Genomic DNA, 20758 nt, shown 5'->3' with positions numbered 1-20758 from the left:
CAAATAAATTCAAATGACATATTATATTATGGGCGGCACGATGGATGACTGGATCATCTGCCTCACAGTTCTGAGGACCCGGGATCAATCCGGCCTCGTCTGTGTGGAGTTTGCATGTTCTCCCCGTGCCTGCATGGGTTTTCTCCGGGTACTCCGGTTTCCTCCCACATTCCAAAAACATGCATGGTAGGTTGTTTGAAGACTCTAAATTGTCCGTAGGTGTGAATGTAGGTGCGAATGGTTGTTTGTTTATATCTGCCCTGCGATTTGCTGGCAACCATTTCAGGGTGTGCCCGAAGGTAGCTGGGATAGGCTCCAGCACCCCCGTGACCCGAGTGAGGAGAAGCGGTACAGATGGATGGATATTATATGATAATAAATAATTGGTTGATCATGATTAAATTTATTATCAATAGTATAATTTCCAAAATGAGAGTGAAATTGTGAACTATTGTATTTACATTTATTCATTATTTATTTTTTTATTCATTTATCTCAGTAAATAATGTCACTGATTAATGGATTTATTGTAAATGATCGAATAATTTTTTTTGTAAAATAAATTGTATATATACATTCGACAATATTTATTTTATTTAAATAATTGATGAAATAATTATAATTCCATTGATTCTAAATCCTAAAATTTCTGTATGTGCAACAGAGGAACTGTTGACGCTTATTAATATATATATATATATTTATCTTAGATACTCTGTGAGGTTTGTGCTGTTAAAACTGGCAGCAAATATAATGTTCGGATTTTGTTTCACTATACATTGCAAATACTGTCCAATCAGATTGCAACTTTTGCATCGTTGCTGTAAAACACGTACCTCCAAATTTGTGACTTTCTTATTGTTTATCTGAAAAACAAAACATAAATGGTTTATTTTCTTGTTTCGGATAAAAAGTGTATTGTAGTACAAATGTAAAAAAAAAAAAAAAATCTAAGTTTGGCAGTGTTACACACATACTCAAGTACACTACAGTGAAGTCAAATTCCCTTTTGAGGATGACTCATTGGTGGCATCTGATTCAGTTCTTCTTTTTATATATAATTGTACTGTATTATGTTGTTTTCATGGTGGCATAACATCGAAATGTTACATGCAACTTCTGCTTTTATGATTCCACTGTGCTATGTTTAACGCAATGCATGCAATGCATGTAAAATAACAATGTTTCACTTCCAGAGCTTGTTTTTAAGTACACAGGTGCATTCATATAATATTATTTTATTTTTTTTATTTTTTACAATGAGTTAAAAAAAATATTCATTCTTATAACATGGCTCTTTAAATAATAACGGTCAATCCATTGTGACTTATCACTTGTGTTTGCCTGGCTTCATGATCGCCGACTGCGAATGCCAAAGTGCACCCAGATTCATAATTAAGGAGCAGAAGAATATTAGTCGCTAGCGTTTCAACGAGGATTCAGATTTTGGAATGCAGAAACTCGACAGGCTTCTTCGAGGACTGTCGGCTTGACAAATGCAAAACGACTTATCCAGGCATCGGGTCAATGCGCCTGCTCTTTGGTAAATGAAGGTACATATACATTGTACACAACGACAATCGAGTTGAAAGTTTTCCCATTGACAAGTCTATCCATCCATCAGTTTTCTATAGTTCTTATCCGTATTTGGGTTGCAGATGAGCTGGAGCCTATCGCAGCTGACTTTGGACGAGAGGTGGGGTGCACCTTGGCAGCCAATCGCAGGACAACCGGTGATTCTCAAAGTGTTGTTTAGGTACAACTATTGGTATTCTGGAACCCCTTTAATAATATGTGAAAGAATCACTGCCTAGATACAGTTCAATTGTATTTAACTTTGAAGTGCCAATCATTTGCATTAAAAACGGTTTGTTTTTACAATTTGTATCTTAACTTTATGTGCAATGCATTGAAGGGCACAAATGGACAACCACTCACACTCCCATTCACATTAATGGAAAATTTAAAATTTTCACTCAACCTAACATGCGTGTTGTTGGAATGTGTTAGGAAAAGTGATTCCGGTAACATGTTACAAAGTTACAAAGTAACGCGTGACTCCAAAAATGCACCATTTTGAGTAACGAGCGAAGTAACGTGTTACCTTTCCCAGGAAAGTAATTAGACTACAGTTACTTCTTCAATCCAACAATAGCTACTTCTGCATCATCAATGTCTCTCACCAAATAAAGGTTTGTCGCTGGTGATTTAAACAAAGAGCCGCCCAACTGTGCAGAAACATTTGACCAAGACCACCCTTTTTCCCAACAAATAGAAGAAAGCGATTGGGAAGTGATTGTTTATTCTACAAGGCACAGTGACGGTGCAGTACCATAAAGGTCACCACACTATTTTTGTTATTTTCCTTAGTAAGAAGTGTATTTGATTGTTGTTATATTTTTATTTAAACATTAAGAATACAGCTTTACTGGCGCGTTAAACGCGCAATGCATTGTGGGTTAATTATTCATGAACACTTCAGAAAACCAATGTCAGTAAACACAGTTCGGCGCTACATCCATAAGTGCAACTTGAAACTCTACTATGCAAAGCAAAAGCCATTTATCAACAACACTCAGAAACGCCGCCAGCTTCTCTGGGCCCGAGCTCATCTAAGATGGACTGATGCAAAGTGGAAAAGTGTTCTGTGGTCCGACGAGTCCATATTTAAAATTGTTTTGGGAAATTGTGGACGTCGTGTCCTCCGGGCCAAAGAGGTAAAGAACCATCCGGACTGTTATGGACGCAAAGTTCAAAAGCCAGCATCTGTGATGGTATGGGGCTGTGTTAGTGCCAATGGCATGGGTAACTTACACATCTGTGAAGGCACCATTAATGCTGAAAGGTACATACAGGTTTTGGAGAAACATATGCTGCCATCCAAGCAACGTCTTTTTCATGGACGCTTATTTCAGCAAGACAATGCCAAACCACATTCTGCACGTGTTACAACACAACAAAGAGTGCGGGTACTAGACTGGCCTGCCTGCAGTCCAGACCTATCTCCTATTGAAAGTGTGTGGCGCATTCATCAAGCAAGAATGGGAAAGAATTCCATCTACAAAGCTTCAACAATTAGTGTCCTCAGTTCCCAAATGTTTATTGAATGTTGTTAATAGAAAAGGTGATGTTACACAGTGGCAAACATGACCCTGTCCCAGCTTTTTTGGAATGTGTTGCAGCCATAAAATTCTAAGTTAATGATTATTTGCTAAAAACAATAAAGTTCAAAATAAGTTTGAAAATTAAATACCTTGTCTTTGTAGTGTATTTAATTAAATATAGGTTGAACATGATTTGCAAATAATTGTATTCCGTTTTTATTTATGTTTAACACAACGTCGCAACTTCATTTGAATTGGGGTTGTACAATGAAAAGTGAGAACTCTCAACTTTGTCTGTGAGCTGGTTGAACGTGCTTGCACGGCTGACGTCACGTAAAAAAAATTTCTCGCTCTTCGCATCAAAATTACTGTGGTGGGAGCAATGGTGTGTGCGTGTCACTCACTTTCATGTTTATGTACACGCACGCACAAAGGCACGTTCGCGCACACACAACAGTTGCTTTCATGGACCACCATTGTCAGTTTACTGAGAATGGTGTGCTTGTTTATATTTAGGAACTTACTGTACTGTGTTGGCATGTCAAGTCTGCACTAAGTTGCTGATTTAATGTAGCTTCACCTCCACTCATATTTAAGTTATTGCTTCATGTTGATGACATCATTCTGTAACTTGTGTGGCGTACATTACCAAGTAATGGGTACGGTTAAGCTAATGCTTTTTTTGTACAGTGGATAAGAGATATTCCTGCCACTTGGCATCTGCCGAAAGTAACTAAAAAGTTACTTTTTCTAACTTAGTTACTTTTGAAATCAAGTAATCAGCAAAGTAAGAAAGTTACTTTTAAGCTCAAGTAATCAGTAAAGTAACTAAGTTACTTTTTCAAGGTAACTGTGGCAACACTGGTTAGGTAACTGTGGCAACACGGGGAGCACATACAAACTGTACACAGGATGCCCTGAGATTCTAAAGCAGAACCCCTTGACTGTGAGCCAGATGTGCTAACCACTTTCAACCGTTCTATAACCCATATTGAAAATGGACTATTTTTTTAACTAGATCAGTGTGCTTATAAAACTCCTGCAGAGTACCCCACAAACACGGCACACGCGCTGTGTTTAGAACGCTATATTTTGCCACAAAAGTGCAATATTTGACCACAGAGGCACTGTATTTTTTCATATTTTCGAAGCAATTATGGTTTTGGGGTTAGGTAGAGCAAAATTATTTTCATAACAAAGCTTTTTTCCCCAAGTCATCCCCTCCATAAAAATATGACCATTTTCTTCAAATCCAATCACCTTTCATTGAAAATCCCTCTAACCTCTCCTAATGACAGACTGCACACAGAGCGAGTGCCACCGGCTTGGAGCGGAACGACCATTTCCAAAAAGCGCAAACCGCAAATCCCCCAAATCGCACCCCTCCTGCGCGCGTCTCCTTCTGGAGCATGCCGTCCCCAAATTGAAAAGGACGCCACTCGGTGGCTTTCGAGTGTGTTGGCACATTCAGGGAGAGGTTGACCAGAGATAGATTACACACCCGGCGTGCGCGGCGCGGCGGTCGACGTGCCGACTCTAAATCACTCCGGATGAGGGCCCTGCGTCGTGACCCACGCGGCACTCAGTCACTGCAGGAATCTTAAGTGCAGCGGTTCGCACGCTGCACCGTACATCCGCTGATCGAGTCACGCTGCTGGCACCGCACCTCCAATGTGAAGCGCTATAAAATATACTACATCAGCAATGCCTGTCGGTGCTTTTAGTTTTGCGTTATGCACGATTACATCACACCGCACTTGTGGAACATTCGGCCGTAATCGAAGAGGAATGCTCGCCAGCTGGTGTGAGGGAAAAGCAATTAAAAGTGGCGCCATACCTGTGGTGGTTGTGGGGGATGTGGATGTTTCAACACCCACACTTGTACTGGTGAAAGGGTTAAACACCCACAATTTTCTCAGCGAAAGGGTTCAAGACCTACTTTTCCCAGAGGGAGCGTTCAACACCCGTGCTTTTTCTGGAAAAAGAGTTCAGCACCAACAATTTTCCTGGCAAATGCCCATAATTTCCTGGCAAAACGGCTCAACACACACGTTTCCTGGTGAACACCCACACTTTTCCCAAAAAACACCCAAACTTTTCCCAGCAAAAAGTTTCAATGGCTACACTTCTACAAACAAAAGGGTTCAACAACCGCACCTTTCCCAGAAAAAAAGTTCATATCAGCACTTTTCTTAGTAAAATGGTCAAACACTCACACTTTTCCTGACAAACACCCACACTTTTTCCAACAAAAAGGTTCCACACTCATGCTTTTTCTGGCAAAAGGGTTACAACACACACACTTTTCCTGGCAAACACCCTCACCTTTCCCAGAAAAATGTTTCAACGCCCAAATTTTTCCTAGCAAAAGGGTTCAACACACACACCTTTCCCAGAAAAACGGTTTTTAACACCTACACGTTTTCCCAGTCAGTAAAATGGTCAAACACCCACACTTTTCTTGGTGAACAACCCAGCGAAAGGGTCAAACACCCACACTTTTCTGTGCGAAAGGGTTCAACATCCACAGATTTGTTATGGTCGAACGATCGGAAATTTTCACCTGGAAAAAACTGCGCCCGTCGGCCGATTGACTGAGCCCGCCGGTGGGGGTGGCTGGCTTTCTGTCTTGGGTGGCCACAGCCACCACGTAGCTCCGCCCCTGATTTCAGATTAGATTTAATTTTACTATCATTACTTACGATGTATCACTGTACGATTATCATCATCATCATCATCATCACAACTACAAGGCAACAAAATGAAGATTGCACCTACCGTAACCAGAAGTGAATGAACAGTATTTAAATAGCATATGCAATATATACAGCAAGTAAGGCATGAGATAGTATACAAATACGTGACTATATAAATACGCTATACTGTATGTCAAAATGAGTGCATTTTATGCGGAGCCATTAGGGACATAATTCAGGATTAGCTCTCACACTTACTATTCAAATGTTCTCATATGGCTGGTTAATGCACTCACACACGCTTGTCAAATGCGCCTATGCATACGTTTAAAAAAATCTTATTTTAATTTATCTTATTATCTTATTTTATTTACAGGTGCATCTCAACAATTTAGAATATAGTACAAAAGTCCATTTAAAGTTCACAGCAAATGAAAACCCCAAATTAACCATCTCATGCAACTAGAATATTACTTAACAAACAATCAAGAAACAATGAAAATTATTTTTAGTGTAGATATTAGGCAGGAACCTTTCCCTCTGAAAAGTATTTTCCCAAGTGTTTAATGAATCTATAAATAATGAGTGCTGAAATAAACTGAAATATTTTTTAACATATTCGAATTTATTGAGATGTACCTATAAATAGAATAAGAAAAACTGATAAATTGTGTGTGTTTAACAAGCCCGCGTGAGAGCGTTTGACAGGCATGTGTGAGCGGGGTTGACAGGCGCATGCGAGCGCGTTTGACAAGCTCATGTGCACACGTTTGACAGACACTTGCGAACGCATTTGACAAATGCGTATGAGTGTGTTTGACCAATGCAGGTGAGCACGTTTGACAAGCATGTGAGAGAGCGTTTATGTAGTGTTTATGAGAACATGACATTGAGTCGTGAATATGAGAGCGTTTCACCAGTGCTTATGTTTTGTGTATAGCAGTCTTTCAATAGTGTGTATGAAAGTCTTTGAATAGTAAGTGTGAGAGCGAATCCTGAATTATGTGCCTAACGGCGCCTCATAGTATTTCTACATGTATGCACAGACAGGCTATGACTATGAGCATGAATATTATAGGATGATAATTCAATGTACAACCCCCCCCTTCCCAAAAAAAAAACACACACACACACACACGTAATCTGTAATATTACTGGGAGAACATATCTAATTGAATTACAGTTGTTTTTTGAAATTTTGATGATTTGTTACATTACAAAAATCACCGCAAAATCTCAGATTTATCAAATATCAGTAGTTGTCCCTGTCTTCTACAGCCAACACTTATTATTGGATCGTTCTGGTCATGTGCCTTTTTGCAGCTTTGCGAATGGCTTTTTCTTGTCATGTGCCAATTCGGCTGCGCCACTCAATCAGGTTCTTAATAGTTTGCGGCTACGGCAGTCAGCTGGCGCTGTAAATTAAGTTTGCAACAATGTCACAGGTGCACGAGACGTTCATGGGTTGGAACTACAGTAAATACTTCGTATAGACAAAAGAGCATATTAGGGCGGTGCAAAGAGCGTTTGTCAGCAGTAAAGGTGCTGTCGACGTCGAAACAGTCGATCTCAAATCTGAGGACACATTTAAACGTAAGCTATGTAGCTAACGATATTATATCATATGTATTATATTATAACAATTTTATACACTAGCGGTAACTGCAAGCAGTCACATACAATAAAATGGGGAAGAGTTGCCAACCTTCCGTGTGTCTTTTGAATGCCGAGCAGGTTGAATGATGATGACAAAGTCAGCTTTAATTTCATATCAATTCTGATTCAAGAACAGTGTTATGAATGTTGCTCTCAAAAATGACATCGTTATTTTGACCTCGAAGCGCCACCCTGTGGCAACTTTTGAACAGTTTCATCTGTATAATTTTGGACTTGCTTATGAAACATAAATTCTAGGTTTTTATACGTTAATATCCATATGACTGATGGATAGTGTGTGGACATCTGTTAGCTTTCTGTTGTTCTTTACTGTTGTTTATACTTTACATAGAAAGTGATTTAATATAATTTGCATTGACTGTTGAAAGTCTTCAGCGTGAACGTTTATAGATGTTACAGTAAGTGTACTGTGCAGCTGTTGTAAAAGTAAAAAAAAGTTCAATCTTGTGCAGCATTTTATTAAATTGTCTTTGTGTAGTCTTAAGTACTGCTGAAAGATTTGAACACTATCAGTCCACTATCAGTAAAATGTGAAAATGGTTTACAAACGAACGCATTTGTTCAAAACTAAGAAAAGTAATCCAAATGTAATCAAATGTAATTAGTTAGAGTACTTGGAGAAAGTAATTGAAATAGCTACACTTCTATTACATTTGTAACAGGCTAACTTGTAATTATAGCCAATTACATGTCCAAAGCAATCTACCCAGCACGGTTCCTATGGAATAATTGTGTGATGAGAACACGTGGACTCACGCTGTCATACACAGCACCAGTTGGCCAGAGCGACACTGACATCTACTGGTGAACAAGTCACACAACATGATGAAGAGTTCACTGCCAAGTGGGGGAAACAACTTTGTGTCTAAGCCATTTTTATGCAAAGCAACGTCAATAAAATGGGAACAAATATTGGGCCAGTAATATGTGTAATATTTGGAGCCCCCATTTTGTAGCTTCATAATGTGCCTAACGTACATTGCACACAAAGTTTGGGATGTTACGCTTTGCACTAAAATTTCAGGATGAACCTAAAATGCACTGTAACCTTTACTGGTGAACTTCATTTGATCTTCTCGCTCCAAACTTTTGATTGCACATGTCCCACTGCTCAATGTTTGAGTACTTTTTGCACAACTTGCTCTTCTAGGTACAAGGAGCTGAATGGCCAAAACTCAATGGACCAACTCATTTTATGGTTCAATTGGAATTGGAATTTAAACAGTACTTGTAATCATGTTGATCATGAGAACGAGATGATAGCTAACAGATTTTTAACAGTACCTCGCCATTGTGAGGTTTCAAACAGGAAGCTTTCAGAGCGACAGTAAGTGACCACGGAGTTCAGTGTCACAACGTCAGCAGCAGAGATACAGAGAGACTGGAAGAGTCACAGAAAGGAAGAAAAGTGGACCCTCAGAAATATTCATGGTTAAATATCTATCGGGAACGTCATCAAATAGTTTCTTATGTTTCTGTAACGGCTAATACACAAGTATCTAGAACCTCTTTAACCAAAGTGATGTTTAATGCTAAAATAGATCCATTAATTTTTAAATAGTAAAGCACATGATTAACTCATGATTAAGATATCAAATTAGAGTTGTCACCGTAAGTCAGCTCAAATTTGAGCATCCAAAGAATTTGTCACTCGTTCAAAATGGTAAAACGTTGAAAGCTCACTGATTTGAAAAAGTCTGAATTAAAGCACTTTTCGATGCTAGATGGTCTCTTTATGACATGAATTACGATTCAGGGGACGTGTGGTACTAGCTGATTAAGTGGTGTGCCTCTATGTAATGCAAACCACCATACAATATAAGGTTTATGCCACAAATCTACAGGTAATGATAATAAGCACGCAATTAAAACATCTAATTAATGAAAGGTTTTGTAAGTAATTCATCTCAATTAATCCCATTTGAACTGTATAACAATATATGTCCTAAAAAGCAACACGGTTTAATTTACTGTAAATGGATTTTAGTGGGTGACGAAATCAAACAATTGACACAGACGGGAATACTGTTACCTCTGAAAAAATGCATTTAATTCCATATCAATACAAAACAGTAGAAAAACTACCGGTAATAGAAAACATTTCTGGCCAAAATTAAACAGACCTAAAATTAAAGTGAGATTATAGGAAAACAGTATTGCCTTTAAATGGTTTATGCGTGGCAACCAGCTGTTTACATTCACTATATAAAAAGATACATGTTTTTTTTTTTTCTCACTGTCTGATCTGAAATCAGACTAAACATTTCCCGCTTTAGGTCAATTAGGATTACCAAAATTATTTCAATTTGTTAAATTCCAGAATAATGAGAGAAGGATTCTTTTTCGGCAATTCTTCATTACTTTCTTCAAAGTCAGAAGGTTAAATACAGTAAGATTACCATACCTTGAAACGAGTTGGGAAAACTGAGGTGATGATGTCAGTTCTTTGAAAGTTCTGATAGGTTGATTGACAATATCTGAGTTATTTAGAGCTACACCTGTGGATGTATAATATTTGAACTAGACACATCTGGAACACACTGCTTCTTTGTGTAAGATCATGGAAAAGTCAAAAGAAACCAGACAAGATATCAAGAAGAGAACTGCAGACTTACACAACTTTGGTTCATCCTAGGGTGAAATTTCCAAGATGCCTGAAGGTGCCACATTCATCTGTTTAATTATACGAAGGTATAATAAACACCATGGGAATGCTCAGCCATCATAGGATATGGGTTCTGTGTCCCAGAGATTAACCTGCTTTGGTCCGAAATGTGCATATCAACCCAAGAACAAAAGCAAAAGACCTTGTGAAGATGTGTCATTATCCACAGTGAAACAAGTAATGTACCGACATGGGGTGAAAGGCCACTATGGCAGAAAGAAGGTCTTACTCCAAAAGAAAGATATACAAGATTATAGTTTGCAAATATTCACAGGGACAAAGATTTGTTTGGCCATAGTGAGCATTGTTATGTTTGGAAGAACAAGAGGGAAGCTTGCAAGCCTGAGTAAACCATCCCAACTTTGAATTAGAAGGGGGGCAGCATCAGAATCAGAATCATCTTTATTTGCCAAGTATGTCCAAAACACACAAGGAATTTGTCTCCGGCAGTTGGAGCCGCTCTAGTACAACAGACAGTCAATTTGGAGACATAAAGACATTGACAAAAAACAATTGTGCAAAAAGATGCAGAGTCCTCTAGCACTTAGAGCAGTTCGAATGACTAATATTGCAATAGTCGGGTGCAATGACCATTGTGCAAAGGGCGCTGAGACTTCAAGGAGTGTATGCGGTTTCTGGGACAATCAACTTCTTAAACAGCTAACTTACAATTCCATTACAACAAGCTGGCAATTTTTTGACTTGAGTTCGTTGTCACATTTCTGTATTATGTATTACTCGTGCACTCACTGTAGTTGTCTCGCCGTGCTGCACTATTTGCATATAGTGGCCACTCATGCCAGAGTAGCATCTGCTCCATTTGCACACTGATTGAGGAGTATCTGTAACATTTGCACAACCATTGTCCCAGATTATCGCACTACTCGTCACTTTAAACCGCATACACTCCTTGAAGTCTCAGTGCCCTTTGCACAATGGTCATTGCACCGGACTATTGCGATATTAGTCATTCGAACTGAGGACTCTGCATCTTTTTGCACAATTGTTGTTTGTTGTTGTTTTTTGTCAATGTCTTTATGTCTCCAAAGTGTTCTGTAAATTGACTGTCTGTTGTACTAGAGCGGCTCCAACTACCGGAGACAAATTCCTTGTGTGTTTTGGACATACTTGGCAAATAAAGATGATTATGATGTTGGTTGTGCAAAGGTTACAGATACTCCTCAACATCATGTTCTGTTTGTTTGTTTGCCTCAAGAGGGTCTGGTGCACACAAAATACATGGCACCATGAGGAAAGAACATTATGTGGAAATACTGAAGCAACATCCCAAGACATCAGCCAGAAAGTTAAAGCTTGGGCGTAAATGGGTCTTCCAAATAGACAATGACCCGATGCTTACTGCCAAACTGGTTATAAAGTGGCTTAAGGATAACAAAGTCAATGTTTTGGAGTGGCCATCACAAAATCCTGATCTCAATCAGATGAAAAAATGTATGGGCAGACCATAAAAATGCACATGCAAGCAAGGTGGCCTACAAACATGGCTCAGTTACACATTCTGTCAGGAAGAATGAGCCAAAGTCCTTTCAACTATTGTGCAAAGCTTGTGGAAGGATGTCCAAAACGTTTGACTCAAGTCAACAGTTTAAAGGCAGTGGTACCAAATACTAATGAAACGTATTTAAACTTCTGACTTTGAAGAAAGTAATGAAAAATTGCCTTAAAAGAAATTCTTCTCTCATTATTCTGCCATTTAGCAAATAGAAATTATTTTGGTAATCCAGACTGACCTAAAACAGAAAAAGTTTAGTCTGATTTCATGTCAGACAGTGAGGAAAAAATGTGTATGTCTTTTTACATGGTGTATGGAAACATTTGGTTTCAGCTGTATATGTACTGTTGTGTATGTCCAATTACATTTTCCACACAAGGGCCGGTATGTTATATGCTTCCGATATACAGTAGCTCACATGTTTATGGTAGACTGTCAATAATGCCTGTGTGGTAGATAATAATGTAAGCAAATGCTGATATGATATTTTGAGTCAATTCTAATACTTTTGGCTAAATTCCACTGTGGGGTAAAAAATATATAAAATAAGTATAGAGGTGGCATGAAGCAGATTCTCGACTACGCCTTTTAACACGCACACACAGACAGACACAAACACACACGCACACGTGCATACACACCGACACACACGCATCCGCTTGTGTTCTTCTGTCAAGGTTATCCAGGGAAGAGGATACAAAGATGTGTGTGTGTGTGCATGGGGGAGGGGGTGGGGAGGGGTGACTCATCTGGATGAGTCATGTGCGCTGTGTGTGGACAGCTCAAGGATGGATGGATAGATGGATGAAGGGGGGAGGTGGGCAGGGGGTGGATGGATAAACCTTCTTAAGTGCCCACTCACACCCAGCCCTCCACCCGTCTGACGGAATACAGTAAGCAGATGTGTTATTATTTGCGCACATGCGCTCGGCTGTTACGCTAGACCATCTAATCCATTTTTAATGGGGGTACAGTTAAATTCGGCATTATTCCCGCAGCTTTCACTGGTAACCGGCAGGGGGGCTCATCTATATTCAAGACATCCTCTCACAAGAGGCGTACAGTAGAAGAGCAAAGAATGTCTGTGAACAAAAATCCTATACAGAATGTCTCAGGTTGATATAAAATGACTATTATTATTTTATTGTTCAGATGTTCAAATGTTGCATGAAACGCGAGATGTTGGCAAATCCCGTGAGATGTCTCATCTCAACATTGATACGATTTTCTTATTTTGGGAAGTTGTACTTCGTGTTATGATATGGATCCAATTGAGTTTCATCAAAGGGGAAAGTAGGTTTACGTCATTTGATTTCATTTTATTGTACATGCAATAAGTATATTTATATAGCCAGAACTGGGGCAGCCAAGTGGTTAAAATTGTCACCTGCCACCATGGGAACCCGTTCAAATCAGTGACTGGCAGAAGAATGTGTGGGGGAGGAAAACAAAAACAAAAAAAAAACATCCACTTGGGATCCAGCAAAGGATCATCCACCCCCAACATCCCCTGGCCACGGCTGTGGGGTCCCTGAACAAGACTACCGATACCTTGAAGTGCTCCCCGGCCCTTAGGCAGCCCCCTGCTCCCGTGTGTGCCACTAGCAGTGCGTTTCATCTCTGTCCGCAACTGTGACGGGTTGAATGCAGAGGAATAACTTTGTGTGCTCATGACAGTAAAAGATGATTCTATTCTGAACTTCAAACATTGCCAGGAGTAAGGGGCACTGTGCAGAGGATTCCTGGCATGTTGTTGCAGTGTCTACAGCAGTGCCATTGTTTTGTCATTGAAACGGGCCAGCGTCAGCTATCTCTTGGGGCCCAAGGCAATTGCCTGAGTTGCTTGCCGTGCTGTTGTGGCATCTCCGTTATTATGTAAAATTGGGTGCCTGGCGTCCACCCATTAAATTTGAAATAAAACAACCCAATAAATGTTTTCTCAGCTTTCTATTCATGACAAACAATTTGTCTGTCCTTTCCACAGTTAAGCAGCTGTGGGGCTCATTTACATAATAACCACCCCCTGCTTCAGGTTTTTCCCCCCATGACATGATCAGCTAGACTGGGTGAAGATCCAGAGCCATTATAAAGCAACGGCCGGACTACACTGTCTGGAACACTGTCATACGAAGGCAGTTTAGTGCAACGACCCCCACGTCTCCCTCGAATGTGACACCCCTGCAGTATCAAGTCAAAGCCAAAAGGTGAGCAGAGTTTCACTAAGGTTTATTGAATGCAAAGATTAGCGTTAGCTGAAGGGGTTATCTTCTGATAAGCGGCACACACAAAATTGCTCAGTGAAGTTATTGACATGGAAAAGATGGGACAGTGTTTGTGTTTGAGGATGCATCAGTGTGCCACATACACACAGCATAGAGTACGATTGAGTAAAAATTTGTTTATTGTATTTTTGGAAGCCTGCTTTTTTTTCCACTAAAGTCACACAAAAGGCTCAGTCTTTGTGCATTTTCTGAAACACTCGAAGATGCCAAAAGGCGCCGCCAAAGCTCTGTCTTTACAGGAAAGTAGTACATTGCTGTCAAGAAAGTATGTTAAAGTGATACATCTCTACTGAGAGACAAGCATTGCATGTCAGAGAGGAGCTAATTTAGCCTGGGTTGTTCGTGGATGTTACGGAGATACTTCGCTTGTGCATGAACAGGAAAACATGATTTCACAATTTCACAAAGATATTTCCAGTTCTTTTTTTTCCACCCAGACTTTTCCCAGTGAAAGGGTCTCAGCAAAAGCATTTTACACACACAGTTTTCTGGCATTCACGAGTTCACTCTCACCTCGCAAAACACACACGTTCTCTTCCCTGCCAAGTCACTTATTTCAACACCTGCTACACACGCACATCTTTGACATCCAATGGCAGCCAAGTGAAGAAGGCTCCATGCCGGCAAGGAAGCGCCAGTCGCCATTTAGTTTGCGGCGGCGTGATGAGAGTGACGACATTGTCTAAATCTATCTGATTTATCTTCCTCCTCATGAGTCAGCCAGGCGCGGACTGCAGTATTTTACCTCCGTCCAACGTGTGACGAACATGCCGTATCCATGCCAGCACTGCTTCACAAGAATCCAGCATGTTGTGGGTCAATTTTAAGCCAGTCGAATAAAGTCCTCATCATTGTCTATCTTTAAAATTATGAACTACAGATCTTTTTTTTTCAGTTGTATAACTAGCCTGTCCTACATTGAGAATGGATGACAGGATGATGATGGATGATGATTAAATCGATGACACGAAATTTGACCCTTCCGGGTCACAGTGCGCAAAAACGGAATGTCAAAGAAAGTCATTTTCACTCAGGTCGTGGGCGTGCTGGAGCCTATCCCAGCTATCTTCGGGCAAGAGGCAGGGTACACCCCGAACTGGTCACTGGAACAGATTAATAGCATTTCCATTTTGTACGTATTTTATATATATATATATATATATATATATATGCGGCCGACTGGTTAGAGCGTCAGCCTCACAGTTCTGAGGAGTGGGGTTCAATCCCCGGCCCCGCCTGTGTGGAGTTTGCATGTTCTCCCCGTGCGGGTTTTCTCCGGGCACTCCGGTTTCCTCCCACATCCCAAAAAACATGCATTAATTGGAGACTCTAAATTGCCCGTAGGCATGACTGTGAGTGCGAATGGTTGTTTGTTTCTATGTGCCCTGCGATTGGCTGGCAACCAGTTCAGGGTGTACCCCGCCTCCTGCCCGATGACAGCTGGGATAGGCTCCAGCACACCCGCGACCCTAGTGAGGAGAAGCGGCTCAGAAAATGGATATATATATATATATATATATAAAATATGTACAAAATGAAAATGACGTGATTGGCTGGTTAGAGCGTCAGCCTCACAGTTCTGTGGACCCGGGTTCAATCTCCGGCCCCGCCTGTGCGGAGTTTGCATGTTCTCCCCGTGCCTGCGTGGATTTTCTCCGGGCACTCCAGTTTCCTCCCACATCCCAAAAACATGCATTAATTGGTGACTATAAATTGCCCGTAGGTGTGACTGTGAGTGCGAATGGTTGTTTGTTTCTATGTGCCCTGCGATTGGCTGGCAACCAGTTCAGGGTGTACCCCGCCTCCTGCCCGATGACAGCTGGGATTGGCTCCAGCACCCCCGCGACCCTAGTGAGGAGAAGCGGCTCAGAAAATGGATGGATGGATGGATATATATGAAGTACAATTTTATAGAGTGCTAAATTTATTATTTAAAAACACGAATTATTGGGGGTGGCTGGAACAGATTAATAGCATTTCCATTCATTTCAATGAGGAAAGATGATTCACATCGATGGACAATTTAGTTTTCAGTGAATCTAACATGCATGTTTTTGGAATGTGGGAGGAAGTCAGAGTACCCGGGAAAACCCACCCGAGAACAAAACAAAAACGTAATCCAACAAGTACATTTCACATTGCTAAAATCCATTCAGGTGAGTCAAATGATCATCAAAATTGATAAAATTGTTCCTGTTTCACAAACAAATCGATTCAAATCAAACATTTTAAAGGGGGCATACATAGTTATGTTTAGCAGTATACTAAATGTAATGAGCGGCCGGTGTGTGTCAGCTACATCGGCGAAAGAGTACGTGATGAGGTGACACGGCCGCAGATGATGAAATCCTGCTCCGCGTTGTTTGTACGTCGCTGATGCAGAGAGAGGAAGAGCAATGAAGCGGAATACTGATGAGCCAAACAATGCGTGTCAATGCTGACTCCCTCGGAAAATGTGCGAGCATTGTGAGTGAAAATCCAAATAAAATAAATTCCAAAAGATGGCACATGCAGTATCTGAACTGCTGCAGGTTTTAAGCGCTGTGCGAGAAGATGTGGGTGTGTGTGTGATTTAAAGTGATGTTGAGAAATAATGCCTGAGGGTAAAGAGAGGGGCGAGGGGGTGATGAGGAGCACTAGAACATGGGGTGAATTAACTGTTTTTTCTTCTTCTTCGGTTTTACTCCCAGTGACGTATGAAATCATTTATTCATAAAGCCCCGTGAGGATAGGGATGGTGGAATGCAGCGTGTGTGTGTGTGTGCACGAGCACTGACCAGCGCTACCTTTGATTCCTCATATGACTTATTCATGTTGGCCTCATTAGCTTGTGTAACTGCTCATCACTTTTTTGTTTTCCTTTTTGTGGAGGTGAGGCTCCACGAGAGGAGTCGTGCCAAACGATTTAATGAGTTGCTGAAGCTTATAGAAATGTTTGACGGCATTGTGGAGTCGCAGTCCCTCAGGTGAGCGGCCGGCGCTCGTGGAGGCTCTTGTCAAATTATTGAATCAATCCTATTACAGTGATACGTAAATCTCACACAGAATACGTTATCGTTAAAAAGGATCAACGCGTAACAGGATGACAAGCGTGCAAGATTACAGTTACTTTAAATGGTGGCCCTCTTTTGATTCAGTGTTTCCTAACATTTATTGAGCCAAGGCATATATTGAATGTAGCGTATTTTCACGACCATAAGGCGCACCGTATTAAAAGCCGCAGTCACAGTTACGGGTTCTATTTCTGTATTCAACATACACATAAGGCGCACCGTATTATTGGGCGCAGGCATGGTAAAACATACGCTAGTTTAAAACATACGGTAACATGCATGCACGCTAAAACAATGTTTTTAAAAAGGCAGCGGGAGCAAAACGGAGTTCGTTTTTACTTTATTGAAGTATTTAACAATGTACTCACGTTATTTTTTGATCAATCCTCCTCCACAAATCCATCAAAGTCCTCATGTTCTGTATCCGAAATGAACAGCTGGGCAAGTTCACCATCAAAAACGCCAGGTTCGAGTCAATCCCGTTGCCGTGTGGCTCCTCAGAAATGATGCCGGCTTTTACGAAAGCTCGAACAACAGTGCAAGCAGACACGTTAACCCGAGCATCCACAATCCATTCACAAATCGTGGCGTAACTCGCCCGCCGCTGCCTCCTAGTCTTAGTAAAGCTGTGTTCGCCATCTGTCATCCATCGCTCCCACGCCGCTCGTAACAAAGCAATTTTTATTTTATTTTTTTTGTGGTATGAGTGACAACAGGTGGCTTCTCCTGCCTTACCTTCTGCCTTCTAGTGGATGAGCATTTAATTGCTCTGCTTGCATGTCATTATACGTTGCTGGCATAGACAGATCAACAAATATACAAATAAATTATATCGGACCAATAAAGTGAAATTGGATCAATTTCTGTGGCACAGTGGTTGGGATATCACTGCTCTAATATATGGTGAGTCTTGATTAAGACAAATAAACGCCTCATTCAAGTAGAAGTCTCCTTCTTCCCGCTCAGGAAAAAATGCCATGCCATCTCAGATGCCACACCGACGTTCACGTGGACAATAAATAGTTGAGACCATTTGAATTATGTTGCCCACAAAAACAGCAGCACCTACTGAGGCATGTAAACTGTCTCTGAGATGAATTAAAGAGTGGAGCTGAGCTTACATTAAGTAGAGCCGGCGTCTTTCACGGCATTTATCATTCCAGTAGATGTGATTGTTCCACAGCGATGTGCGTGTGGGGGAGCTACGTCGCTTATTAGTTGCACCCAATCTGCCTCGGGTCTCAACATTGCATTGCATTTTTTATCATTGTACTCCTTTTTCTAATATTATTTGGTTCATAAAAAATGCAGCCCTATGGGGGGCACAAGCCAGTGCAAACTGTAGGCCGGTACCAAGCCCGGATAAATGCAGAGGGTTGCGTTAGGAAGGGCATCCGGCTTAAAACTTTGCCAAACAAATATCATCCAAAGAATTCCATACCGGATCGGTCGTGGTCCACGGGGATTCCAGTCTAACCTCATCTGTCAGCCTCGTCGCTGCACTGCAAACAGGAAGGGGCTCAGGGCTGATCCCTGATGCAGTCCCACGTCCACCTTAAATTCGTCTGTCACACCTACAGCACACCTCACCGCTGTTCTGCTGCCCTCGTACGTGTCTTGTATTATTCTAACATACTTCTCTGCCACTCCAGACTTCCGCATGCAGTACCACAGCTCCTCTCTGGGTACTCTGTCATAGGCTTTCTCTAGATCTACAAAGACACAATGTAGCTCCTTCTGACCTTCTCTATACTTTTCCATCAACATCCTCAAGGCAAATAATGCATCTGTGGTACTCTTTCTAGGCATGAAACCATACTGTTGCTCGCAAATATTCACTTCTGTCCTGAGTCTAGCCTCCACTGGCTTGTGCCCCCCATAGGGCTGCATTATTTGCATTTCATCTTTAAGAATTTTTATTTAACATTAATGTGCAATAAATTTTAATGGAATCATTACTTCAGTACATTTTGCTTTCCTATACAGTATCTAAGCACAGTTTTAATGTTCAAACTGCATCATATTTAGTGTCTTACAATAATAACTATAATTGTTAGGAATAACTACCTCTTTTTGATGAACACTTAGCCTACTATATGCTACTGTATTTCAATGTTGTCATAAAAATGGAACTTGCTAGTATTTTTTCCCTAAAGATCAGTTACCTTTATTTTTAACACCTATTGGCTGTCAAGTCAAATCAAGTGCTGACGTGTACCTAATGTTGTGTCCAGCAGAAAGGACATCTGCCCCCAAGCTGCCCCCACAAGTGGCTTGACAATCACCGTACGATGAAGTGAGACGTCATGTCAGTGTTTGACCGCCCTTGCTCAGTGCAACGACTCCACGCTGCGAATATTTACCTTGTCACCCGCATTCCACCCGCTCCAGGTGAATCATCGGTGACGCTCCATCCTTTTTGTTCTCCCTTCCTTTTATCCTCGCTTGTATGTTCACCGACGCAGGAGCAGCCATGAAAAGAAAATCTCCTCTTAGGAGATGACATGAATGACATGTAAGAAATATATATATTTTTTACAAATCTTGGTTGTTGTTTTTGTGTGATTGTCATTTAGCTTGCCAATAATTAATTAAATTTGACACTGCAATTTGTCAATATTTCCTTTTTTGGGGAACATGCATACAGAATAGAGCAGCGGTGGATAAGGTATGGCTCACGGGTCACATATAATATAATCAAATATAATAATTGGTTCATTGATGGATTTTAAACCAAAAATATTCGTAAAATGAACTTTTTTCTTAATTGTGTTAAATAATTGTAATTAATTGTAAAAGTAATATATTTTGAGCCCTCATCATCGACGTTTTTTGGTATTTTTACAGTCTTAATTGTCTAAAGATAAAAATCAAAGTAAAACTACTCACCCCTTGATGGCAGACTTCGTAATGATAACCGGAGCGACACTTCACCTAGTGGCACTTTATAGGTATTGTTGAAATAAACAAGTCAAGTGTATTTGTACGATGGGTAAGGTTAATTGATGTGTGTGTAATTGATATTCAATTAGTTCCAATGCTCTTGTTGTATTGAGTGACAACAGTTCTTAAAAGATTTAATGCAAACGTATTGTACTAAAAAGTTAAATGCAACTGAACTGGACTGAGTAACTCTTTCTCTTTCGTGTTTTGACTTTTGAGGTGTATCATTTTCCACAAAAATTGGGTTGCGTGTAAAATTGTACCATTCTCGGGACGTTCAACTGCAGCTTTCGCTTTACTTCTCTGACAGTGTCAGTCAAAACTAAACAATATTATATAATCCTTATTTGAAAAATAGGGTACAGATGTCATTAGATTGTGTACCCATTGTATTGTCCGATTAGGGGGTTGGAAATGAATTGCAGCCAGGGATGCTGGAAGCGTGGAGGTGGTGGAAAGTGTGTGTGCGTGCGTGTGTGTGCGTGTGAGTGTGTGTGTGTGTTAGAGAGAGAGGCAAAAAAATGACAATTGAGTGGGTCAGCGGCAAGGATAGAAGGTAAAGTGGAATAAGAGAAAGGTTGTTATTTTGAGTGGGTTTTGGTGGGTTTGTTAGTGATTTCCCCAAAGGACACGTTTCGGAAGGCATGACAAAACATTGTGAATTGCATTACCAATTGAACGCTATTTTTAAATTAAGTATAATTATTGTCTCACATTCTTTTTTTGTATGTAGCGATGCGAATTAGATGACAATGTTATTGCCTGTTTGGCTTGGACTGAAGTCGGGCGTAAAAATGTGGGTGTCATCCCTGCTTATTATTAGCT

The 20758-nt window shown here is 40.6% G+C and overlaps 1 long non-coding RNA gene across 1 annotated transcript; it reads left to right on the top strand.

Moving 5' to 3' along the window:
- Positions 1-12464: 12464 nt before the first annotated feature.
- LOC133482006 (uncharacterized) lies at positions 12465-19596 on the top strand. The gene is made up of 3 exons (XR_009789665.1): positions 12465-12548; positions 13640-13859; positions 19225-19596. It is a non-coding gene; the product is annotated as an uncharacterized LOC133482006 (long non-coding RNA).
- The last annotated feature ends 1162 nt before the right edge of the window (positions 19597-20758 follow it).

The sequence above is a fragment of the Phyllopteryx taeniolatus genome, chromosome 8 (assembly GCF_024500385.1).
Source record: "Phyllopteryx taeniolatus isolate TA_2022b chromosome 8, UOR_Ptae_1.2, whole genome shotgun sequence".
Classification (NCBI taxonomy): domain Eukaryota; kingdom Metazoa; phylum Chordata; class Actinopteri; order Syngnathiformes; family Syngnathidae; genus Phyllopteryx; species Phyllopteryx taeniolatus.
Note: the sequence above shows the minus strand (reverse complement) of the source record. Positions and strands in the feature narration are given on the sequence as shown.